General features: G+C 37.8%; 1 protein-coding gene across 1 annotated transcript in view; it reads right to left on the reverse strand.

Moving 5' to 3' along the window:
* The window catches only part of rnf152 (ring finger protein 152), a 76,458-nt gene that overhangs the window by 24,003 nt on the left and 24,873 nt on the right, over positions 1-27,582 (reverse strand). Inside the window, exon 2 of the mRNA XM_038304898.1 lies at positions 3,690-3,783. The gene's annotated coding sequence lies outside the window, so the exon portion shown is untranslated. The remainder of the gene's footprint in view (positions 1-3,689; positions 3,784-27,582) is intronic.

Here is a 27,582-nt window from a genome sequence, read left to right on the forward strand (position 1 = left end):
ACATATCATCAAAGTCACGAGTTCAACGTCTGAGCGGAACTGATCAGTGATTTCTTCAGATGTTACACTGAGAATCGCCCACTTTCAAAGCACAAAACTGAACAGTGAGTCCTTCAGCCAGAGGCTCGATCTCCATCTCCAGATCCTAACAGAGATCTAGGACGAGGGAGATAAAGGCGAACACAGCAGCTTGGCCCCAACTTCAAACAGTACTGACGCTACTGATCAAACTACAATGTGGCGACGCTGCTTACGGATAACTATGGAAATGAGGATTATCTAAACTCTCAGGCGGTGACACTTCCAAAAATTCAACAATCTGAGCTACAAACTGAATTCTTCAATCAAGCTCAAATGCTGCAGAGGCTGCAGACACATCACAGCCTTTATCTTTTCCCATGAATGTGCACAAGGAAAAAATTCACATCAGCAAGATGCACAGCAGGACGACCAGTGAGTCTGCTTTACTACTGCAGGATCTTAAAAAGGAACTCAGCAGGTAAAAGTTCCAGCGTGAGACAAATAACTAAAGCAGCCCTTATTGGATATTCATTGCATGTACTGGGTTCTGTTTAACCTCCACCTTGAAGCTGGCATACATCAGGGTAGAGGCTTGGGGGAGAGAGTCTGTCAGGAGTATCAGACGCATCACTGCAGGTTTGTCAGATCTTTGAGCCGACTTTGTTGGGAAAAAGACCAGAGGTGGCACAAGTGATGAGGTGAGGACAATTTTTTAGAGCTGTCTTCAAACTGTCTCATGTCGGCCAGGTTCCTATTAGCACCTTCAAGAATTTGCCGACAGCACGAATGAGGAATTTCTTTCAAATGAAAAGGCAATTTATCATCTCTTCCCACTGGATGTGACTTGAACTGCCTTTAGAGATCTTGATATGAAAGAGTTTACTTTGGACAAAGGCTTAAATATACTAGGATATAGTAAATTATGTAACATGTCAAAATTGATTTTTCTGCAATCAAGTTCTGACAGAGTCATGATGAAGCTTCAGGTAAAAGGGGAAATTCCCATTTATTTCTTTGAACTAAAGAATATTATCTGGGACCTTAATGTTATCCAGAGGACAATTTTTAGTTTTTTCTTGATATTAAGAGCGAAATATGTTACATCTCCAAATCCAAATTACTAACAGCAGTTAGGGGGGATGTTTACACGGAAGCTAATTTTTTAAAAGATGAAAAAGTTCAACCTAATTTCTAAGGTTATAGCTAACAGAAAATGAAAGCCTAACATTTAGTGTCTCAGAAATTAAAATATAAACCTGTTCGGCCCAGAGGGTTTCAAATGCAATTTCCTCCTAAAAAAATATACAAGTGGAATAAATGAAGGATGGCCTCACAGTGATCAGTTCTAAACACAATTTATGGTACCAATTTAAAAGTAAGCAATACAAAGATACAGCTAGTTTATTTATCATTACACAAATAAAATAAAATTTTTGGAAAGAAATAATGGAAGTCCTTATGAGAACCCTTTTTATCAACATTGTTTACCATAACTGCAGCAGATTAAGACTGAATCAGTCGCAGCATATTTGTTTCACTATGGTTTTAGTGGGTCATTGTGCCAGAAGGAGCTGTCATTATGAACTATTTAGCTAAATCTACCAAAACTGTCAAAACTCCTGCATTTAACAGCACTTCAGTCATGCTGTTTATGGTGTTCATCATCAGCTGTGATCAGAGCAGTTTGTAAGGCACAAAGTTTAGAAAAGTTTTCACAACTTTTAATACCTCTGCATTGAAATAGCAACACTTGATTATGGCCACAACAAAAATGCCATAGGTTTTAGAAATATAAGGATGCCAGCCAGGACAGAGCAACAACATATGTTGTTGTAAATATCTAATTTTTCCATAATAATCCACCATATTTAATAGATCATTGAGTTGCATGTTTTTTTGTTTAAAGTGGTAAAAAAAAAGCTACTTTCTTGAGAAACTTTAAAGCCTCCATCTTTGAGAGATTCATGAAGAAAGGCCAATGTTTCGCCTAATTTTACAGAAGACTAAAAGTAGATGTCAATCCCCTTTATAGGATGAAGGTGATGAAGGTTCTTTGTTCTTCAAGAATCCAGGCTCAGTTTTGTTACAGGTGATGATGGTTTAATGTGCTCATCAAGTCAAAACAGGTGCCAAAGAAACTATCAGTGTTGTATAGTAACGAAGTAAAAATACTTCACTACTGTACTTAAGTATATTTTAGAGTACTTTATACTTTCCAAGAGTATACATATTTTTGAGAACTTTCACTTTTACTTCCCTACATTTACCAACTAAATTGCATACTTTTACTCAAATAAATTTTTAATGTTTGGTTTAGTTACTAATAAAAAAAACAAAATAATAATAAAACAAGTAAGAGAGCGAGAGAAACACAAGTGTTTTGACCCACCTACTGACTACAAAGTCTGGTCTTGCCTGAGCTTGTTCATCAACACCAATAGGATACGCCTTTTTCGCAAAGCCAGTCTAAATTTATCCTACACTTGGTTGTGTATATTATTTTAAGTGAATTTAACCTTCAAAGTTTACCAAAATGTTAAAACATTTCATTCAAACTGCACTACTTTTTACTAATACTTTTTACTACATTATTTGAGTACATCTGTTTTTACAGTAATTCTTATACTTAAGTACAAGCCATTTTAAATACTTTTAAGACTTTTACTCAAGTAACATTTCAGTCAGTGACTTGGACTTTTACCAAAGTCATATTTTGGGGAGGTACTTATACTTTTACTTGACTCCGAGATTTCAGTACTTTATACAACACTGGAAACTATATACATTTACACGGTCCTCTGGGCCTCAGCCTCCCTCCTGTTACCAGCAATGTAACAAAGAAAAAGAAAAGCAAAGTGGCTGCCTTCCCTCCCAGCCCTCAATAAATAGATTAAGCCCCTCCTCTCAGGCTCAATTATCCCTGATTTCCCCACAAATCAGTTTTATCTAAATATTATTACATCTACACACAATCAGAATCAATATACAAAAAACACATACATTTTACATTTTCATTTCTCTTTACAGATTCATGGAATTCTTCACATGGAACTTTTAAACATAAAATATAAAAAAAAAAAACTGACAAACATTTAGTGAGTCACGTGTTGGCAACGTCACTCTGCATACGACTAGGGGTGGAAATCACACCCATCATGGCGATTCAATTCAGTATCAATTTCCTGACCCAAAGATTTGATTATTTTCTATACTCAAGAATAAGATTCAATTCGATTAATTTGTAATTTTTATTTATTTATTTTTTTTTTTACCTTACGGGCTAGACAATGTTTTAAGTTTGAAATAAATCAATGAAAGCTGTAAGTTTTCAGTGTAGATAGCATTAGCTCACAACACACGTTGTCTCCCAGTGCTTCTGAAAATAATTTTTATTTCTGTTCAGCAGATATCATGTTGGACATTGCTTTGCATAAATTCACAAATAAGTGAGGCTGTGAATCTTCACGAGATTTACTTGGCATTCCTCTCAAAGCTGTGGTTATCCATTTTGGTTGACACTTTATCCATCCACTAAATGTTCTTACAAGATTCTGATTCTTGCTGAATTATCCTTTTTTTTTTGTAATAAAAAAAATAACAAGCAAAAAAACAGCTATAATATTTATCTAACAATATATATTTATCCAGCAGAATTCAAAGTGACTCACCAAGACAGTGAAGACATCAGTCCAGCGTCTTCTAAGGGAATGATGATCAGGTCACAAATTCAAACAAATCTCAGATTCAGGAAAAAAATGATTTCTGTTGAGAGGAAAACAACAATAGAGACTCAGGTAAGTGACATTAAGATGGTTTCTGGTGCACTGAAAAAAAAATAGTACAAACAGGTTAATTTGTGCATTTGATGGCTGATTAATCAGTGCAGGAAAAAAAAAGCAATATTGAGCCAAAAATCATCCCAAAGACATCGGAAGCACATTTAAGGGTTAGACTGAGGCCAATAATCTGTGTCAGCCTAAAACTCTCCGTACCAGTCAATTTCTGAAATAAAATATATCTGATTCCAGGATGAACTGTAAGCCAATCATTTTTTTCCTGACCGAGACACCACGTCTCCAACCTGCACCAAACACATTTGCCTCATGCTTGTGCACAATCCTCTGAAAGCGAAATTTAATGTATTTAACAGTCACAGATAAAGAAAGTAACACACAGCTATGACCTGCTAATGAGAAACTGAAAAGTTAACTGTCTAGAAAAACCAAAACCAGCTGGAGATAGGCACCAGCACCCCTCGCGACCTCGCTTGGGATACAGAAAATAGATGGATGATAGATTAACATTGTTCCATTGTCCATTATTTAAGACAAGGAAACCATATGTGTGCATTGATATTTAGTGAGAGGAACCTAAACACAGTTCACCAAATCAAAATAATCACAGAGATGAACCAGAGATGGTGGTGGCCCTAATAAACAGCTGATCTAATGGAAAACAGATTCTACAAACCTCATGACCGACCCAGGAACAATAAAATTACATTTTTATAGAGAATTTAGCTTTAAAGGGCAAAATAATCTTTACATATGCTCAGTGTACACATCTTATAGTATAGGCCCTACCCATCACTGTAAGAAGGCCTTGACAGCTTCTGTATAATTCAACAACCACTTTAACCTTCATGCATTAATTTCCCCTCCGCTGTAACTTATATATTTAAATAATGTTGGGTGGCTTTCTGCTGACGTTTCTGCTGCAAACTGTGATCCAGCTCAAGTCCCAATGAGTCTCATGGAGAACAGCTATTTTCTATTTAATGCAATCAGGACTTAAAGTGCCAATTAAGGAGAAGAATATTAGCATAAATGACATGAAAATACTCAAGGAGGGTCAAGTATCACAGCAAGGATGTGGGCTGATCGAGTGTGTACTGCTGTCTGGTTATACTTGGCAGAACTGAGTTCAATAGCTGAACATTTAAATGGGAATGTAGAGATAAATGGAAGTAGTCAGACTGATGGGCAGCGTCCTCCTCAGAGACAGCTGCAGGATCAGTAATCCATACTGATTAAACAGTACACCTCCTGTCTGTGGAACAGACAGATACTGGAGCAGCAACGCAACACAAATAACGCTGAGAAGAAGAGAACATCGACTTTATTTACCACAATATACAAGTTTGATCAGGTTTTAGGACAGTTTTTCCTACATCTTTGTAAATTCTAATTCCCAATATTGATTGATGAACAGAAGAATATAAATATTAATATTCAACAAATGATGGACAGACAAGCAGACCATGTAAGTATGGATGAATGAATGGTTGGACAAAATATTCGATCTGACTTATATCACCATACATTTCATAGTTAGAAAAAATAAAAGCCCAATAAACAACTGCCAAGATTGCTCACAGCAGATACCTGTACAAACCTATCCCAATTATTGTTGCCATGTCTATAAAACTGCAACATAGCATTTAAAAAACCAAAAAAAAAAAAAAACATTTAAACCCCAGAATGTCAGTCAGTGACAAATGTAATCATAGACTGTAATATATGTTGGAATATCAGAAATGTGTTTTTAAGAGTCATATCATTAAAAATTTATTAAACTATATTGTGATGAATGAATGAATGAATGAATGAATGAATAGGAATTTATTTCCAGTTTTTTAGTCAAACAACAATAAATGAATCACACAAAAGATTCTACTTGACATCAACCAAACCAAACACCAATTTTCAAACCAGCTAAATTCACCTGAACATAAATGTAAACAAAACTCTCCACCCAAAAAAACATGTCGGTATATACAGCCAGAGAAATGAAATCGATCTGAAAAGCAGTATGAAGAAGTAAAACTTATTTTTCATTTTGAAATATATCAATATTGAAATACTTTGTCTTTTTTGTCCCATTTGTCATATATATCTTGGTCTTGTGATAGACAATTTAATCTGGATGTAAGCTGCCTCTTGCTCACTAACCACTGGAGGCTGGCACCAATAACTCACCAATGGGAATAAAATGGAGTGGGTGAAGACGGACGGACGGACGGACTGACGGATAACGCCTCCCTCAAGTTCAGCCCCTCCCGTAATTGACATTTATGCACTACTTTTGCACGCCACGTATCACTTTACTTGGATTTATCACTTTACTTGGATTTTCACTGTATTTGGATTTAGTTTTTACATATGCATAGATATACGTACAGATAGATATACAGAAGAGCTATATGTGTATATATTTTATCTCTTTTTATTCTTATTTTTTTTATCTTCATTATATTGTATAGTTGGATGTGTGTATATATTATATAAAACTGTAACTGGAGCGTGTAACAAAAGTAATTTCCCTCTGGGATTATTAAAGTATTTCTGATTCTGATGGACATTATACAGTAGGATTGATAAATGAAAGAATGGATAAGTGGATGGATAATTCTTTGTGTTTTCTATAGACATTTAACTGGTTCCTTCACTCATTTTATGATTATTTAAAATTATTTTTGATATTCCTGTGCCTTTTCAGTTTCCCTAGATCTTTATTCTCATCTCTTTAGACAATATGTTTTGTTGTTTTTGTAATGTTTCTTGCCGTCCTTGCTTCCCCTTTGTGAAAAGCTTTTTTTTTCCATTCCCCCCCGTCTACGGTTTTAAATCAATTGTAATTTCATACAGAAGCTGTGCTTCTTTCAAAGAGTCATGTGCAAAGGAAATTGCTAATAGAAATCTATAGGAATAAACCAATATTTTTCTAACACCTGGAAACAAATGGATTAATAATCTTACACTCTGCAGCCTAAGAATTTAAGAAGCACATATAAAGAATGACAAAAAAAATATACTAAATGGTTCATGTATTTGCATTTAGGCTGTTGTGCCTTAGCGTCATGGGATAAATATGAACATGGATATGAATTATTAACTGTTTTCAGACTGTAGGTGAAATAATCCAAATAGATGGATAGACAGAACCTCCTCTGCCTTTTAATAAGTACTTTATTCATACACTAATAAAATAATCTGAGCTTAGCATTAAAGATAATTAAAAAATAAAATAAAAAACTTTGAAATCCTAAGTCCTTTGAGTGTAAACCAATTAAGAATACTTAATTTCCTTAATCATGGTGCAAACGGTAATCCTAGATCTAAGGAGCCTTAGAAAAAACCCTCTAGTGAAGCAGCAGATTCTCTGGAAGAACAAACTTTGGAAGAACAAACTGAGCTTTAAATCTACAGTTTAAAACGAAATCTTAAACAACACAAACATCCCCAGAACAAAGAGAAGAACGTTGGGAATGAAAGAAAGCAAAAAATAAAAACCCTGAATACAGGACCACCTGCTGATATAGTTTAGACTTTGACAAATGGCTGTCATGTTTTCTGTCAGCTGTTTTCACACTATCACTCTTTCGCTGTATATCTCTCTTAGCGTGAGCGACAGCTCTGAGGCTGAGAGCGAGTCTGGCTATCACCCAAACAAGGTAATATTTCACAGGGGACGGATGTCTTTGCCATCCCCTGTGGCTGGTTGAAAACACAAACTGGGTCAATAAACTGATTGGCATGAGGCTCTGACTCACGAGTCACGTCTCACTCTGACAAATCTATCAGGACTCACCACAGACTGAAAGTAGACGCTGGCATGCTAATTTACATCCCTGAAACGGAAGCTGGAAGTTGTCATCAAGATAAAAATGTTATCTACCTTTGTATAGGACCAATAAAAAATATGATATAACTAAATATCATGACAGATCCATCTTTAGCCTTGTACCAGCTTTCCACTTTTATCAAGTATATCTCATTATCAATAATATAACTAGAAACCAGGACTTCTTGCTGTTTGGTTTTCTAGAGAAAACAGGTTAGGTAACAACACAGTGGTGAAGAGCCATGAGCAGGACTTTGGAGCAGAAGTTAAATCTGTCTATTGAGTGGAAAATTAGAAATCTACTTTTTCTTCCTGGGGAAAAAGATTATTTAACTGTGAAAAATGTCAAAGACAGCAGTCGATTTTTCCAGGAAACAATGTTGACAGCAGAGTCACCCCAAAGCCAGGGCATGTAATGCTCGGTAAAAGCGCAAAAAACCCAAGATCTTCACCTCAGACTCAATGTGTTAAAGGTTATGACAAGAAAATAAACAGAACAAGTCAGCATTACTTGAATATGGCAGCAACAATCAACCAAAAATTGGAACAATGTAGACAGTTTAGACCCAAGCAAATATGTTTTGCCAAAATGTATAACAGTTTTTTGGGGCAAAAAGGAATAAAATGTAGCATTTCAACATTTGGCATTGTTTAAGTCAGCCCAAAAAAAAGAAACTAGTAGGAAGAACAAGACTTTATCGATGACAGTGGAGAAAACAGAAAGATGCCCAAACATTGTAATTCCATATCAGGAGTTTGAGAAACTCAGAGGGATCTTCGCTAGAGATAATTTTAAACCCAACAACATATTCAGACAAAAACTTGTTTGTCTGAATAAAGCAAAGATTAGTTTAAAAGACAGTGAAAATGAAATGATTTATGTCTACATTTGGTTGAAAAGTGAAAGAAAAGTGAAAAAAACAGGGTTGCAACATCTTTTCAATGTCTATTATTGACTGTAATGGGACAAAATCAGACCGACCAAACAGATTCCCCTTTTTAAACAATAATTTCTGGACTAAATCAAGACTATGATGGATTGACCAAATTTAGCCTAAAAAACAATGTCTAAATGATGTCTGGTGTTTCGGGGGGTGACACCACAACCAAAGCTGAGCTGGGCTTTGCATGTGGTCGAGTGTAGCGAGGATTGCTCGGACTCCGACACCGGAGAAACCAAACAGCTACAGAAATAATTTCACATCAAGAGACAAGGAGACACTTTGAAAATCATCTTCGACCTTGGACAGAAAGGAAAGATGGCTTTAAAGCAGGGTGAGGAAGCCATCTTTAGTAAAAGGTAGATGCCAGTGGGTAGGGTTGAGGTTTTAATTCCCAGGAATATATAACTCAACTAACTTCAAAAGAAAAACAAATACAAAACAACCCAGGAGAACGATAGGTGCATTATTGATTTGCATCTGACTTAAAAATATCAGGTTGCTCTTGCAGGAACCACCTTAATTGACAAAGACTCCTAAATGGTGCTAATAAGTTTTAGAAAAACTGAGACAAAATCCGGTTTCCTCGAAAATTTTTTATGGCTACCTTGACCCTGGATGAGTGAGAATTTCCAAAGTAAGAGACAAATCTATAATAGAATAGCTCAAAAACAAACAAATGAAACTGTGTCCCAATCGAAGCCCGGACCTGAACAATGGTCTTAAAAATCTCAATGAAGGAGAGTGATGCAGTGATGCAGTCATTCAGAGGACGACTGCTTGGGGTCACTGGTGCTACAATCTGTTGAATCCCTGTACAGAATGGACCTTAATGCCCTGCACCTAAACTGCTGCAATATGCCATAACTTTGCTGTGATCCCATCACGTCAAAGGCTTCAGAGCTGTGGGCTGGAATTGTTATTCTCCTGGTATCTTCTCAGCTTCACACACACGCGTCCAGGGGAGGGGAAAACACTCACTGGTTGTGAAACAAGAACAAGTCCTCTGTGACATAAAAGGACTTCAAATGGACATTTCCCTGAAGAGGAAGCTAATTTTCCTCTTAAAGCGAGATTTCAATAGCCCCTCTCTCAGATGATGTTCTCAAATGCTGCCAAAATGATATGCTTTGATATTTCCGCATGCCTTGTCCCCTGCTGGCTGGTTTGCTGTCTTTAGAGGCAGTTTGGAGTCTGACAGCTGTGTCGAGACAACAGAAGCTCCTCCAGCAAAGCCCTGCAGGTTTTCAAGATGCACATGAAAACCTGAAACAGAAACAAAAGCTGTCCACCAGCAATTACATGAACCAGTTTACACAAAACCTGCCGCAACATGTCTCTTGCACTCATTTGTTCATGCAGAGGAGAAATGGAGAACTCTTCTGCATCCTATCGACACTCACTTAAGATAATGAGCCCTGCCGGGGAGTATATAGACTGCAGAGCGAGTCGCCAAGCTTCTGCACGCCGGAGAATTTGCAGTCAAGGCAGATAAAAAAGGATTTAGCAAAGGACCCGGGGTGGCAATTTGTCAGGATTAAAGCTGGACGGCGAGTTGATGCGACGGCATCAGGTGTTGTTCATTATTGCACAAGGTTGCCAAGGAGCCGCCGTTTTGTTCTGCGAGCATGTCCAGGTCATCCCTGCTTCTAATCCTGCGTTAATCCCCCGCAGTGGGAAGGACAGGCCAGATAAATGCTGCAGCATTTTGCATCTTTCAATGAGAAGATGACTGGATGAATGATTGACAGGAGGAAGGAGGAGAAAATGATGGGCTTTTAGCTTTTAAGCCTTCCGGCTGGAACCCAAACTATATTTTATTTCCAATTAATTTGCAAAATCATGAACACATCCTGAGCTTTTAGACAACATAATAACAGAAAACATCCAGAAACATTTTGAATTGAATAAAACACTGCTATTTAAAGAGTCAGTTTTTCTAATGGCCGGTTTAATTAGACTTAAATGTAAGTAATGGCTTCAGACCTGAGCTGAAACAAAGTCATTAATCAGAGGCTTCCAAGAGTGAAATCAGTCATTATCCAGAAAATGTTGGTGAACATTAACAACTTCTAGTGTTGCAAATAAAATACAGATTTTTGTCAGAGATATTTTGGTCTTTCGTGCCACATGAAAAACACTTGAAAACAAACATTCAGAGATGCAATGTGCAACCTGAGCAGGTTTTTGTTCCCAAAGTGTCCCAACTTTCTAGATGTTAAAAAAAAACAAAACAAACTTTTCATTAAACTGCAGTTCTGACACATTTCTAATGTTTTGTTGTGTTCTGCAACATAAAACTGAAATACTTCTCAGATGCTCAAGTGAACAGGCATTCTTTGTACCGGCTAGTTCTCTACTTACTGCTTCTTTCCAGATGTAGGGTCTAGATATATGAAGGAAAGGAATATGTGAGGTTAACAGTAGAGACGTAAAAAAAATTGTTGTGTTTGCTGGAAACTGTGATGTTTTAAAGTCTATTAGGAGATCCAAAAGTTTAACACATACATTCAGGGAAAAACTGCTGCTAAATCCAAAAAACGGAACCTACAGTACAAGTCAATACTGATGGTGATGTCTTAGGTATAATTAAACATGCCACCTTAAATATGGCTTTAAAAAAAGCTTTGTTTTGTAAAAAAAAGAAAAATTCCCAGCTCTAAAAATAATTACATTGAATAGAAGTGTCCCGCAACAACAATTTAATTTCCGATATGATACCCATGTTGCAGCTTTTAGTATTCATTGATACCGATATTGAACCAATACGATATCAGCATGATTTACAATTTTACTATTTATTTTATACTATGGGTTGATAAAAAAAGAGGCTTGATCAGGAGATATTTCCCAAACAGAGAACAATACTTAACAATATCAGGCATGAGAACAATATAGGAGATTTTAAGGGCAGGCCGATATATTCCGATATTCATTTTCTGGTTGATAAACTGCAAAAACAATCTAGAAATGAGTATAAATGTATTTAGCCTTAATTTGAGTAGGTGATCTGCCAATGGGATGAGCATTTTTACTCTTAAAATAAGATAATTAGATAAAATTCACTTGAAATAAAACAATGAACTTGTTTTTTCTTATTTTAAATGTAAATTGTATTGTTCCATTGGCAAAGTGTCTCACTTACCTCCTCAATTCAAGAACAATTGCACTTATTTTAAGAAAAATTGACTTATCTAGAATTTGATTTTTTCCAATGTAGAAAAAGGGTTAAATGACCAGAAAGAATGATTCCAAAAACTGTTTAACATGTGCAGTATGTTAAATTTTGATTTCTTGAGAATTAGGAGACAAAACACAAATTCAAATAAACTGTGCTTAACAGTTATGAATGTATCATGCTGTAGGGCCATTCTGCTATTTATTTTTCTATGTAAACTTATCACAAGCAATGTCATTAAATATAAACAAAGACGGATGATTATTGAATAATTGAGAAATGCCCAATTTATGACAACAGACGAGTCTCTGTGATGGACTTCGCTTCTACCAAAGAAAGCACCACTGGGACGCCATCCCTGACAGACCTGTGATTACCCCCTGCAGCATCATCTCTCTCCTTGAAGCTCTTTGCACAGGAGGCAGGAGCAGTGCCTCTGAGAGAACTGGACAAAGAAAGAAATGTCAAACACTAAAAACACAAACGCTGTACAAACACAGCTGCCATGTCTGACCTTCAGGAACATCTCTCGGGGCCAAACATGGCTACATTTGCTCGCAAGCTTTCAAGGTATCGCTAATGGAATTTCCTAACAATGCGACTCATCTGTGAGCCCTGAGTTGGACGGCTGCAGGAAACAAACAGTTCCCTGAAAGGCACCAGAGCTGCAGCTAATGGTACAAAGAAGGACGCACTGCCCTTCAACCTGCAGATGTTAGAGGAGACGCCCACACAATGCAAAGAAAGCTTTGAGTTTCATTCACATTATTCCCAACGGCGTCAAAAATACCAGCTCAGTGGTTCACTGATAGACAAGATGAACATTGAAAGTCCTTTGTCCTGGATTCTCTCTGCATGAATTTCATGTGGTTATCCAGAAACACATTTTCTCTCAAAATTAATAGCAGCAATAATAAAAGAATAAATATAGAAATAAAAAAAGTTGAATAAAATAACAGGGGTTTATAAATAAAGCTAAATGATGAATCCAACTGTCAACCAATTTGATGGTTGAAAAACAGACATATTCAATCGAATACAAGTAATATGGTGTTGCTGTGCTCACATGATTTTTAGCATAGGTCACTGTTTTAAAGGCATTTCTAGTTTCAAAGGTACCTGAATGCAACATCTGGTATTATTAGGGTCAGATGTACCACACACACATACTAATTTTGCCATCTTAGTGACGAACATGTGTTGACTCCTGTTGACTTCCATTGATTTTCAGTCATTTTCCACCCTTTCTATGCCCTAACCATAAAACTAACCCTAAACCTAACCATTACCAATGCATACCTCACCCTAACTCAATTTACACCTTAGCCCTAAACCTAACCGTTAGGAAGATAACATGTGAGGACTGTCTAAATGTCCTCACTTTGTCCTCAATTTGATGGTGAAATTGGAAAAAATTGTCCTCACTGTGAGGGCTAGACAGGTATACACAGACAAACACAGGGTTTAACAGTTTGAGGCTAAAAAAGTGTGGGGAAAAAAAATTACTTTAAATAATTTTTAAACCTCTAGCTTCAGTTTAGTTTTTTTTTTTGCCAAGTTTAAAAAATTGTTTAGTTTCAAATCTTTTTTTGTCACAAAAAAAACTTTAAGGATTATGCTGTCTATTTGTTTAAAAACAAAGCATTATGTTTTTTTAAAAATGAAGAAAAAAAACAAATACTATGGCAACAAAAGGGAAAAGTAATTTGAATATTTTGACATAATTAGATTTAAAATTGCTTTAATTTGACCATGTAGTTTGATTTCTGATAAGAAATTAAGTGAATATTTCTTTAAAAAAAGTAATGCAAATGCAAAATGATCAATTCTGAGGAAAAAGATGTATTTATCTGCTTTTATTGTCATTATTTTTGAAAAAAAAAGGATATAAATGATACGCATACCTTCTTAACAGTCTTTATTTGCATTACAGCAGTCAGCGGTTGTTGTAATTGTTGAGCAGCTTTATGCAAGTCTCCATAATATTTCAAGGACATAATTAATGCTGAGGTCATAATGTCTGAGGTTGGAAAATCTCATTAATCTCATTCTCACCCTAGTCTTTAGCTCCTCTCACAGATTACTATTGGAATCAGGATTGGACTCCTGCTGAGCTTCTCCAAAGTTTTACTTCCAGATGGAAGATTTGAATATTAACGCTCATAAAAATGCTGTAATTTCCCTGCCCAGCCACTAGGAAGCAGCAGTATGTTCATTGAAACCCAAGAACATGCATGCACAGAAAACACATCCTGCCAAATTCCTACTGATTAGAATCATAATACGTATGTGCCTATTGCGTCATCATTCTGCCTAAAGTTCAGACACGTAATTAATACTCCTACCAGCAGATTTCATTCATAATGATGCTCATAAACTGCTTCTCAGGTGCATGTTTTACAGTTTACATGTGCAAATAAAGCACAACTGGGCGCCAATATATTACCTGAGTGTTTGTTACTTATCTGCTCACGTGCGGGTCGATTTCCCCGTGCATGCAGCCTCCCTCCTCTTCCAGTATGGACCTGTTTCTGTGCGCACCTTTTAACTTTCGATTCGATTGGCTATTTTTCAGGAAATCTCACATCTTGAGGCTGGATTCTTCTCACTAAAAGCAAAGCAACTTCAGGCTGTCCATCAAAAAGTTCCATCAAAGAGCCCAATAGTCTCTGTTGGCCCAAATGTTAACCAGAAACGGGAAGAAGGTTTACACTGGTTAACTTGGCAGCACGTCATGTCAAGATACAGGACTTAATTAAAAGCAGCCAATCACAGGTGAGGTGCTTTGTCTGGTGGTTAACACCTTCAAAGTGACATAAGTTGACAGAAGCTCACCAAAACAGATAATACACCAGAAAAAGGGAGGCTGTATGCACGTGGAAATCAAACTATACACGAGTAGAAAAGGAAAAAGCACTTGTGTGTGATATATTGGGGCATGTTGGACTCTATTTGTGAATATAACATGTTAAAAATGAGTAGTAGTTTATGAGTTTATAATTACCCCCCTTTTTCTTTAGATCTTTGCTCCATGTTGGAGGTGATGTTTATGTCTGCCCTTAATATCAGACTGACCAGCTGTTTGGCTATTCTTCCAAACCTTGGTCACCTGTACTTTCAAAGCTGGCTCTTTGTCCGCCGGCAGGGAGGGAGCGCAGATGTTCACCTGCCTGAAGGCACTAAAGATGAGTCAATGACAGAGTCTGAAGGTTGCAGGGTTCACATTTCTAAGCCCTTCTCTCACATTTACGTGCAAATAAGGAGGTACATGAGGTAGAACACTGTTTCTAGAGCCGTTCTGCTCATTAGAAGTCTGCTCAAAAAGTGAGAGTAGTGTCAGTATGCGGACAAATATCAGTTTAACCACCCACTACACTGGTGAGAACCCTGCATTACAAAAGTTATACCTTTTTTCAAATCAGAAGGTTTACAGAAAAAATACGCCATTGTGGAGAAAGCGAACAGTAGAAACGCAACAAGTCTTTTTCCCTTATAACCAATAAAGGTCGTCCTGTGGACAGTGTCTGAAGCAACATTAGGTATATGAAACATCAAATATCGTACAGGTGTTTATTGAGGCTGCTTTAAGGAGCAATGTGCAAGATTAAAGGTAAGGTTTCTTTTCCTGACCCATACACAACTTATCGAGTAAAAAGGAAAATGTCTTTTTACCATAATTGTCTCGATAGGCTCAAGTAGTTCCAGAACATTGACGTCTCGCTCATCTGTGTACTTCTATGAGCCTTTGCCACTATTGCATCAGAGGACGAGGGTGACTGTTTTTGAACAGATGAATGGATTACAAATCGATTAAAAAAGACCAGCTAAAACTGCATCTCAAGTCCCATCGCACACTGCGCAAAATAATACGAAAATGTTTGTCTAGTGTCACGAAAAATGCCAACCTGGTGTCTGTTTGGAGTAGAAATAAGATAAGAGGAAATATTTGGGTAGCTTTAAACAAGGAGGGAGCTAAGATCTGGTAATGTCCTGGAAATGGAAAGGGGCCTGCATTTGTGCCCCTTTACGCAAGAAATGCTGTGACAGAAATCCCATATTTATAAAAAAAAAAAAAAATGACGACATATGTGTTCTGCCATTCACTAGAGCAAGCAGAACAATGGTGTCATTTTAACATGTTGCCAGAGGGGGCGAACATCTGCAAAAAATTTAACTTGCCCACCAATCGACATGCCACCACTACCGCAATAAAATATTATCCAGAAATTATGTTAATATGTGAAAAATGATTTGCTAAAGGGAGCTTTAGTACCAACAGCTGCACAGGATCAGATTATAATTTTTTTTTTTTTTTACATCTTACCATCAAACCTGAGTGTCTGACAGCAGCACAGGTGTGCACAGAAAAAATGAGCTACAGTAACACCTGCTGAGGCAGTTTTGCACGGTAACCTAAATGTTAATGATTTCAGCAGTTAGTGAGAAAAATTGACAGGATAACAAGCTCCGACGACGCCCGCAGAGTTAATCAATGCCAGCGACACCAGGATGAGATGGCTGTAAAGTAGCAGACATACACACAGAGGAACAGTGAATGAAGAGCACAACGCAGAGTCAGCAGGCAGGGGCAGAAAAGCCTGCGGCCACGGGGAAATAAGCTGTTTTACAGGGGTCGATGTTGTCTGAACTGCTGCAAATCATCTGTGCACATAAAAAAGAATAAAAAATAAATAAAAAAAACCCTCCGCAAATACAAGCAGATGGGAGAGTCAGTGTGCTACAGAGGTCATAAATCAGCTGCTTGGCATCGGCTGTCAGGACAGCAGCCATGTTTCAGTCAGCAGGGCCAAGATAAAGCTGACAGCAACAAAACAGACAAAAACACACGGATCAAGCTTTCAGGTGGAGAAAACGCACATGGCTGTAAACAAGTCAGTCACAATGACATCAGGAATCCATGCTCCTCAGAACATGACTGGTTATTATACCAACAGACTCCTGGAGCCTTCAGCTAATTTGTTTCTAACAGCGTTATCTTGAAAATGGTCACAGATGACACTCTAGTGGGAGATTTTTTATCTGTTTGACATAGACAAAGTTTAGTAAGATTGATTATGTTGCACACAGCTGACTAAAAGCTCTTATCATTGCATAAAGAAGATGGGGTCCGATTCCACGAACCACAGGCCTCACACTGTCTCTGGTGTGTCGTTACGAGGTCAACCCAAACAAATGACAGTACTTGAGTCTGTTTAAAGCCCTTCACAGTACAGAGAGCACTCTCTTTAGGGGGTCAAATATTACATTTTGTCAACAGACTTTTGTAGTTCTAGCGCTTTTAGATTTCTCTGCTGCATTGGACACTGTTCACCACAGCTTTTTGATTGCTCGTCTTGAGCACTATGCAGGCCTTCAGATCACTACTGTCAGTCGGCTTTGGCTGTAAGACCTTATGTGTAAAATTGTCGACAGTATGTCTTCAACAGCTCCTCTTCCATTTGGAGTTCCTCAGGGCTCAATCTTCGGCCCAATTTTATTTTTCCTTTACCTACTTCCCCTTGGCTCTATTTTTAGAACACATTTCATTTCACTGCTATGCTGATGACAGCCACTTATATTTCCCCTTTGGCTTTTATTATCCTCACCCAATAGCAAAGGTGAAATTCTAGCAACCATGCTTTTATTACAGCTCATTTCCATGCTAGCGTCCCTTCACTGGCTCCCTGTGCACCACAGAATGTATTTAAAATATTTAATTTGTTTTTAAATGTTTGAACAATCTTGATCACCCCTAAATTAACAAGTTGCTTCAGCCGTACTAACCACCCAGATCTCTTAGATGATTTGCTGTTTCACAGCCCCTAAAACTAGGCAGAAGCTTAAAGCTGACGGGGCATTCTCAATCTATTCCTCCACTTTATGGAACAATTTACCTTTGAGTATCTGACAGGCCTCCTCTTTTCATGTTTTATAAACTACTCTAAAACCACATTTTTATTCATAGCCTTTTAACACACTGTGATCTTTTTTTGCATGCACAGCTGTGAACCTGGTTGGTACATTTGTTGTGTTTAGTGTTATAAATTATTATTTTAACCTATTTTCTCAATTGACAGCACTTGGCTCCTGCAATTTTTAATACGTGCTATATAATAAAGTTAATTTATTGATTGTTAATTAAGTAATAATGCTTCTGCCCTCTAAAACCTATTTTGGCCATTTCTAAAAAATCCCAGATAAGAAAAAGGTGACCAACTGAACAAGACAAAAAAAGCAATTTTAACAGGAGATGGAGAGGAATAAAACTTATAAACATAAAACCACTCATATGGCCTCTATCTAAAAAACAAACAAGCTGTTAAACAAGTACTTCGGTGGAGGACTATAACGCTTTAACATAATTAATTTAAATGTTTTTTTTTATCACAGAGCCAAAATGGTAGCAAGCTCTGAATGCTGGAAACGTCTCTCCTTCTTTTTCCAGTTTGCTGTCGAGTTTGATCTAATTGGTTCAGCAGAGAGTGAGCAGCCACACAGTAGATTACCACATCTACAGGAGGCTCTGACATTTATTCTAGAGACAGGAAGACATCCTTCCATTCACTCACAGTTGCCAATAGCCCATCAGGTGAATGCCAGAGTCTGAAGATGTGTTGGTTTTCTCCTGACTAGCGGGAACATCAAGAACCTCCTGGTGCAGCAGCTGCTGTCAATATGCTGACAGTGTTTAGAACAGTGTCTGACAGATCCAGGAGTGTTTGAGGAGGCCCGTGTATGGAGGGAAATTTGCTCTCTTATTTTTGCAAGCAAATAAAACAATGTGTAAAAGGAAATTATAAACAATAAGAAGATGTGTGTTGAATTTTCCTATAGATTTTGTTTAAAAAAATATAATATATAAGTGAATATATATATATATATATATATATATATATATATATATATATATATATATATATATATATATATATATATATATATATGTATAGATATATATACACACACACCCACACACACATACACACATACATACATATGATGAAAACGCGAAATCTCCAAAAACATACCCTTTATTTATTATTCAAATTCTTCAGTAAATTTTGATTTCTGTATTCCTTAATTTATTTTTTTTCAATTTAAAAATCAACTGAGTCTTGTTTTTACACCATGTTACTCTATTTCTACACCCTGGAGCGAAATATCAGCTGTGCTGCGGCCATCAACACCTCTGTTTAGAGATGTTGGAGCTTGGCCTATTTTTCAGTGTAGTCCTGTTTCTCTGGCTGTGACTGGCTGGATGTGCTCTCTTCATCCTCTGACATGGGAGCTGGCTCAGAGCTCGTCTGCCTGGCTGTGTGTTTCCTGCACAGGGCTGCCTTTTACAGCTGCTTTTTGTATCTCTGCTTCTGTCTCCTTGAATCCCAGCCGGCCTCGGCAGATTGCCAAGTCTGGTGCTGCTGCAGGTTTCTTCCTGTTCAAAGGGAGTTTTTCCTCTCCACAGTTGCTCCAAGCATGCTTGGTGTGAGGGATTGCCTTCAAGTCAATGAGTTGATGCAATCCACTGGTTTCTCTTATATTGAAAACCAATCTAACTGTTTAATCTGGTTGAATTGTTTCTGTAAAGTGCCTTGAGATTACATTTGTTGTGAATTAGCGCGATGTAAATAAACTGAATTGAATTTATTTGTTTTAATTTTAAATAAGAAAACATGATCTTTGCTTGGACCAGTAATGGATAAAAATTAACCCCGTACCGAAATAAGACAGCTTCACAACTGGATGTTTATTGAGAATTAAAGATATAGAGGACAATCTTTTATTTCCAGGTGGATCATCAAGATGAATGGTCCTCCTAACTGTCATCAGTTAGGAGGTATCAATGTCAACAGGTATCATTCTGATGATACCTGTTTTAAATAAGGCCGTCCTACGGACTCGTGCCATTAGCAATCTTTTTCTGCGCATACACACTTTCAGGCAGGGCCGGTTCTAGCCCTTTGGTTGCCCTAGGCGAGATTGAGTTTTGCTCTAAATAAAATATATCAGGTATATTTACCCTGATTTCTGACATTGATTAGTGATTAAAGAAAGGATTAACCCTCTACAAACAAAAGTGCTTTTATGAATACCATTACAAAATTAAAAGTTTGAAGTTCTTGTAGTTCTATCTATCAGTTGTTTCAGGTATTTCTATTCACCTTCAAAATTGATGCAGCATTAAAATTTGACTCGTCTGGACTTCCTAATGGCAAATTCGTTGATGGTATCATCAAATGAGATTTTATTTGAGAAAAAATGAAGTCAACATACAAAAAAAATGTTTGAACTCTTAAAAGAAAAAACTTGTCCTACCATTCATCTAATCTCCCGGCCGACGTCCAATCTCCACTCATTGTCCGACTCGCTGTTGTTCGTCCGCTAGCTTCTCTTCATCTGAAACATCTGGGTCGAACATGTGAGGCTCCAGACACAAATATTCTTCCTCCGATACATCAGAATGGTCTCCTGGTAGGAATCGCTCGGTTGAAGTCGAAATTTTGCTTTCAGATTTCTCGTTTTGGCTATCGCATTTAGTGCAGTAGACCGCCATGAACGCTCCCGTTCTGACGTCACGACTTCCGGGTTGGAGGGCGCTTGAAAAGTGATCAGAATCTTTTCCGGTTTTCTCTTAAATGTGAAAAAATAAATAAAAAAACGGTGGTATATTTATTTGTTCATATTTTGCTATTTATATATACGTAAGGTTAGGTAAGTCAAACTGACGGACGCTTCATAACCGGTTTAATTCGCTTTTTTTTCTAATTCTATGATTAATGGGAAGTAAGCCTAAGGGCGACGCTAGAGGGCCCCCCCCAACACATTTGTCGCCCTAGGCAATTGCCTAACTCGCCTATAGCAATCGCCGGCCCTGCTTTCAGGCATATATCAGTGGTGAGCTACGGTTTAAGACAGTCATTGAAGTTCACCTTTCGCTCCATGGTTCTTTGAAAATGGCCGAGGGTCGTAAGAGAAAAAGTGTCTATCAAGTGTATGAGAAGAAAAAAATGAGGGGTTAGGTGGGACGTTCGGACACAATAAGCTTGTATGAGCTATGAAAACAGCAACTTTTAAACTCCTATTAAACGAGTGCGAGGGCACTCGTTTAATAGGAGTTCCCTCTCGGGAGCGGGTACAGGGTTGTGCATGTGCATTTGTTGTTTTTTTTTAAGTGGAGAGGGCGGGACTGTTAAAAGATTCGCGAAAATCCTCGACAATTCCTTTAAAGACATCCAACGACGTGGAGGTGAAGCTCCTCAGACAGGGGAGAGGGAACAGTTTGTAAAATCATAAAACCTAAATATTTCAGCAGAATATAACGTGCATTTAATCAGCTCCCTACGCTAAAGTTACTTTTTCTACAAAATAAAAATTCACCTTACATACACTATATTGCCAAAAGTATTTGCTCACCCATCCAAATTATTGGAATCAGGTGTTCCAATCACTTCCATGGCCACAGGTGTATAAATTCAAGCACCTAGGTATGCAGACTGTTTTTACAAACATTTGTGAAAGAATGGGTCGCTCTCAGGAGCTCAGTGAATTCCAGCGTGGAACTGTGATAGGATGCCACCTGTGCAACAAATCCAGTCGTGAAATTTCCTCGCTCCTAAATATTCCACAGTCAACTGTCAGCTGTATTATAAGAAAATGGAAGTGTTTGGGAACGACAGCAACTCAGCCACGAAGTGGTAGGCCACGTAAACTGACGGAGCGGGGTCAGCGGATGCTGACGCGCATAGTGCGAAGAGGTCGCCAACTTTCTGCAGAGTCAATCACTACAGACCTCCAAACTTCATGTGGCCTTCAGATTAGCTCAAGAACAGTGCGCAGAGAGCTTCATGGAATGGGTTTCCATGGTCGAGCAGCTGCATCCAAGCCATACATCACCAAGTGCAATGCAAAGCGTCGGATGCGGTGGTGTAAAGCACGCCGCCACTGGACTCTAGAGCAGTGGAGACGCGTTCTCTGGAGTGACGAATCGCGCTTCTCCATCTGGCAATCTGATGGACGGGTCTGGGTTTGGCGGTTGCCAGGAGAACGGTACTTGTCTGACTGCATTGTGCCAAGTGTAAAGTTTGGTGGAGGGGGGATTATGGTGTGGGGTTGTTTTTCAGGAGCTGGGCTTGGCCCCTTAGTTCCAGTGAAAGGAACTCTGAATGCTTCAGCATACCAAGACATTTTGGACAATTCCATGCTCCCAACTTTGTGGGAACAGTTTGGAGCTGGCCCCTTCCTCTTCCAACATGACTGTGCACCAGTGCACAAAGCAAGGTCCATAAAGACATGGATGACAGAGTCTGGTGTGGATGAACTTGACTGGCCTGCACAGAGTCCTGACCTCAACCCGATAGAACACCTTTGGGATGAATTAGAGCGGAGACTGAGAGCCAGGCCTTCTCGTCCAACATCAGTGTGCAACCTCACAAATGCGCTTCTGGAAGAATGGTCAAAAATTCCCATAAACACACTCCTAAACCTTGTGGACAGCCTTCCCAGAAGAGTTGAAGCTGTTCTAGCTGCAAAGGGTGGACCGATGTCATATTGAACCCTATGGATTAGGAACGGGATGTCACTTAAGCTCATATGTGAGTCAAGGCAGGTGAGCAAATACTTTTGGCAATATAGTGTATTACTTAACCTCTGGATTATTACATCTTCACACAATTAAATATTTACTGTATAGATAAATCCACCATAGGTCTTTTTCAAAAGATGTTTAGTTTAAACAGATATGTTGAACAAGTCAATTTTGAACTGAAACAGTCCTCTCAGCTACTTCCTTCTGCTATGAGAACATCTGCTGGTTTTTGGATGTTGTCTCATTGTTCTCTTTGTCTCTCTTGCAGAAGAGGTAAGTACTCTTTTGTTGCTTCCATGAGATGTTAGAAAGGTACGGCACCTATTTTTGTCTCCGCTTTGCACGCAAATCCTCCTTTTGAGGAGATAATGCTGGCTGACATTTAAGCTGAAACCAGTGGTGGAGTGTTAGAGCCTCTAAATCACCGCTTGTTTGACACTCTTTTTATGGGCTTGCCATTAAAAATGGATTCCACTTCACAAAACATTGTCCGAAGGTGCTTATCATCAAGAGGATGCCGTTTCAGCATATTGGGAAGAAACCTACTCATAGAAAAAAAACAGTATTTCGCAAACACCATGAAAATATAAACCTGCATAAAAATCCAGATTATATTTTTCTGCAGGATAACTTCCTAGATGCTTGAATAAGTCGACCCTTTGGTTGCTTTATGCATTTTACTTTTCATTTTACAAAATAATTTCCACTGTCAGATCACATAAGAGAGACCTCTTCTTACAAAGAATATCTTAATGAACCTTTATTTAAGAATTAGTCTCACGTGAAATGCCAACCTTTGGGTATTCCTCCAATTGTGCAGCTTGGGGAAAACATTGTATCGTTGACTGAACTATATCTACAATTTACATCAAACGTCTCAAAATATCAATATATATCCTGTGGCAAATTAACCATTGTAGGTTGATTTACTGATTAATTACATTAGATAGATTAAAACTTTTTACTGAATTTAAAATATTCATGGAGTAATCAATGTGTGCATTCTTCACAGGAAATAAGAAATTGGGGAATATTACTAAAAGAGAAATGGTAGACTGAAGGTCCATCACTTCAAACTGAGAAAGCACATGGCGACAGTGGACATACCGCCATACCAGGGCTGTTTTCTATGTAGGCCTGGGCGATTGTATGATCATGATTAATGATAGTGACTAATTTCTGGTTCATTATGGTTATTAGCTGTGCATTTAGTCAATCACATATGGCCAAGTTGCAAGACCTATATAATCCAGTAGCTGACAGTAACGCAATGCTATGCTGCAACCCACCATAATATTACCATGAAGAAGAAGAAGATATCTATTCTACTATTCTATCTCTCACTCTGCTTGGGTGAGAGATAGGTAGAATAGATATTTTACATGTGGTGTTTGTGTTTATCTGAAAAAAAACTTTTTGATTCAACTGTTGATGGTTTTAAATAAGAGTTCTGAACTGAATGCTAATGCTCACTCAGCCTGACTGAATGATCCATGCTGTGTGTTACTGTCTGCTTAAATCCTCTTTTTCATTTGTTTGAAGAGTTAGGAAAAGAGTTATCCGAACCATGCTTGGATTGGCTCTTGACAAGTTCTTTTTTTTTACTTTTTGTACCTGACATGGAATTGCCATTGGTGTCTGAGTTGATCCAAAAAATCCACCTTAAATATTAAACACTTCCATTTTTTGCTAGAAAATTATCTGCAGAAAAGTGCTGGAACTTCCGACCCAAAATACATTCAAGGAAAATAGGCTATATGCTTAAAGACACATCGCAGCTGAACTACTGAGGTGTCTTAGGCATAAAGGGTCAAATAAAAAGTCTATTTTAAAGATGTTTATAAGCAAAAATGCATATAATATCTCTTAAAAAAGTAAACAAATTAATGTATTTTTACTAGTGAGTAAACATGTTTCAAGTTGCTTTTTAAATTATTTCCAATTATAAAAATTTTTTTTTAAGTAATATCTGTATTTAGTTTTCCATTTTAGATGCTCTAAAAATGAATTTTGAAACAAGTTTAAAAAAAATTTGAGATTGGATCATACATAAAAATATTTTTTTCCCCCCTCATCTTTCAGTACCATTTTTAGTTTCATATAATATAAGTAGTTTTGTTCTACTATTCCATAATAATTAATCTTGGTTTGTTCTTTTTTATGTCTTGTGATAGGAGTCCTGGATATATTTGCTCTAAACATATTTTTGTTGAATATTTGATTTTTAAACTTACACTTACACCAACACAGCATAGTCAGACCCCAGGTCAACCAGGAGAATCCAGCCTCCTCCTGCAATCCTAACGAATAGGTTAAGATATGATACTTTAATCAGAATCATAAAAGGTTTTAAATCAAATCTGCTTCTGGGAGATGTGATCAAATCGAAAAACCATCAAATACAGTTTACAGATTAAGTGTGTCTAAAACCGTGGCTTGGAAAGTGAAAGCTTTACCAGGGTCTGTTATCAACAGCTCACCATCTGGGGTCTCTTTTTTAGGCATCAAAGTGGAACAACATTGACTTTGTGGGCAAAGTGAGAATAAAAGCAAAGGGGGGGTTTGTTTTGATCCAACAGCCAAGCTCTGGCTTTCCGTCAGGCCACCTGAAGAGAGAAGATTATCAGCCGCCGTCGTGGTGGAAGCAGAGCCGCAGGATCAGTCCCCAACACGCTGAGGTTTGGCCTCTGTATGCAGCTGAAGCTTGGCTTCTTATCGAACATCACGCAGGGAAAACCAATCCCAAAAGCAGCAGTCTGACACAGCAGTGCTGCCTGAAATAAAACTGGAAGGTGGGCTAATTATAAGGGGAAATAATGGGAGCTACATCTAAATCCAATTTAAGTATATGTTGTATGGTCCTGGTTAGATAAGAACGCAGCTTGTCTTCCAGTCTGTCTTCCAGATTGATGAGGATGGCAGTTTGATCCCGTATCCCCCATTACTTTTAGTAATAACTTATACCTTCTCTTCGCTGCTCAGGAGATGAAGTGAGAAGTCTGCTGCATGAACAGACAGCAGGGGGAGAAACACGGTTAGGACCCAAAATTAGGTCAAAGGCAGTGTTGTAGCTTGGCTTCATACGAGCTCACATTGTGTTTTGTTACCTCTATAGAGACAATTCATCCAGATCATTCAGTCAAAAAGTTTTGACCAAATTATACCCAAAGAGCTTAATTACAATTAGAAAATATTTATTTACAACTAACTGACAAAAAGATCAGCAGTTTGCAAAAATCCAAACATGTTTTCAGTGGATGATAAGCAATCAAAATCCAATATTTTGTGGAACAATAAATAACGGTATATAACAGTTAATGATGGGTCCAGCAAGACCCATGGTGAATGCATCGAGCTCACTGAGCAAAACGCTATGTGTTTCAAGAAAGTCATGTGACCGATACAGGAGTTGTTTCTAACTGACTGACTCACTACACTGTGTTTAAAAATGTTAAATGAGGAAGTTGTATCCGTCGACATGATGCATTTGCTAAAAAAAAAAGTCTCGTCTTTTGCAGTTTGTCATTAAAATTTTCAAGAATTTTGGAGCAGTCTAAAAGGAATAGGAAAGTTTTAGCCGTTGTGTATTTATGTTAATGTTCTCTTGTGTCATACTTTTACTCTCAGTGTTCACCCCAGTTATCTGAATTAAAGTTAATATCAAATTGACTCTTAGTTTATTTACACAAACATCCTCATTCACATTTCCCCTTAAATTTTCACATTATTATATATGTTTACAATATTTATTGGCTGCACCTAAAAATATCAAAGATACTTTCAATTTAAACAGATATGAAATAATACAACCTAACCTAAATAGCTTATATTATATCATTGTTCTAGGTCATCAGATCAATTCAGTTTCATGCCAAATAAGCTGCCTGTAGTGTCTTTAAAAGTCCAGCAGGTGTCAGTATTCTGTGAGACAGTATCAAAGAAGTATTAATACAGTTTGGCAATGTGTCAAAACAATTCCAGATGACTCATTAACCAATCACTAATAATGGCTTATAGGTTGACATTCTTCTTTTCTCATGTAATTGATTAATTGATGAAGAGGACTTTACTGCAGAATTACTCACACAGCATCACCTATAAGCCACATGGTGTTTCTCCTTAAGGAGCAATCTATAGATTCCTGTTGCCACCAGTGCAACATGGGCAGCAAATGGATGTAGGTCTGTGTGCACTATCAGATTATTAACAGCTTTTAAAATGTTTCCCTGAGATAACAAAGACAGCAAATAAACCATTTTATGTCAAGAAAAAATGTACAGAATTCCAGAGCTACAGAAACAGAGCAAATGACTATCACTGAAGAGACATGGATGGGATACGAGTGAAGATTTGAACAGTGTTTTGGTGATCCTAAGATAAAACCATGCTCTTTGTTTCAGTGGATTAATCCTGTTGGGCGATTTTCTCTTGTTCTGGAGTAAGAGATATTTTATAGAACGAGTACGGACCATGCCGACTCACGCTCAAACCCAGATGTTCCCAAACATTTGACTAAATTATAATTTCCCTTGTTTAGGTCAGAGAGAATGACCACATTTAGTTCTATTGGCTAAATATGAATGAAGAAGGAAAACGCAGCAATAAAGGCGGCAATAGAGGTCATGGATTAGCGCACCACGGTCCAGATCCGGACCCACCTTCTGACTAATCTGGACCCAACCTTATTTGAAAAATGTATAAATTCCTGCATGTTGTCCGACGACAGTGTCTAACTTCACTTCTCCTGTTAATATGTTAAAGCCCTCCAGAGCGTCCAGCACCAGGCTAGACGTGATAAAAATGATCCAATAAGCTGCTGTCAGTCTGGGTTGCTGCTGCTGCTACTTTTAGACACAGCAGGCAAACCTGCAGCAAGCCAGGTGATGAGAAAGAAGGAGAAGATGATGAGAAAAAGAGAGCAGAGAAAGTGTGGACTACTGGAAGAACTGTGGTGAACTGGTGAAAGAAAAGTGAAATGGTGCTCAAAGATGATCCTGCACATTTAGAGGATGTTTGGCTCAACCTGCTGCTGTGAAGCAGGATTCTCCACCATGAACAGAATCAAAAATAAACATGGATGCAGGCTCAAAATGAGCTCCTTGATATGTGCTTTAGAATGACTTAGTCTCCATTCAAACCAGGTTTAAAGCCTTGCAGGGCAGCAAAAAATCCCACTGTGAACATTAAGATTAAAAAAAGTCAGTTCAGGTGTTTAATAAAATATGTGAATCAGGAAA

Source organism: Cyprinodon tularosa, unplaced genomic scaffold, assembly GCF_016077235.1.
Source record: "Cyprinodon tularosa strain WSP-4 unplaced genomic scaffold, ASM1607723v1 ctg546, whole genome shotgun sequence".
Classification (NCBI taxonomy): domain Eukaryota; kingdom Metazoa; phylum Chordata; class Actinopteri; order Cyprinodontiformes; family Cyprinodontidae; genus Cyprinodon; species Cyprinodon tularosa.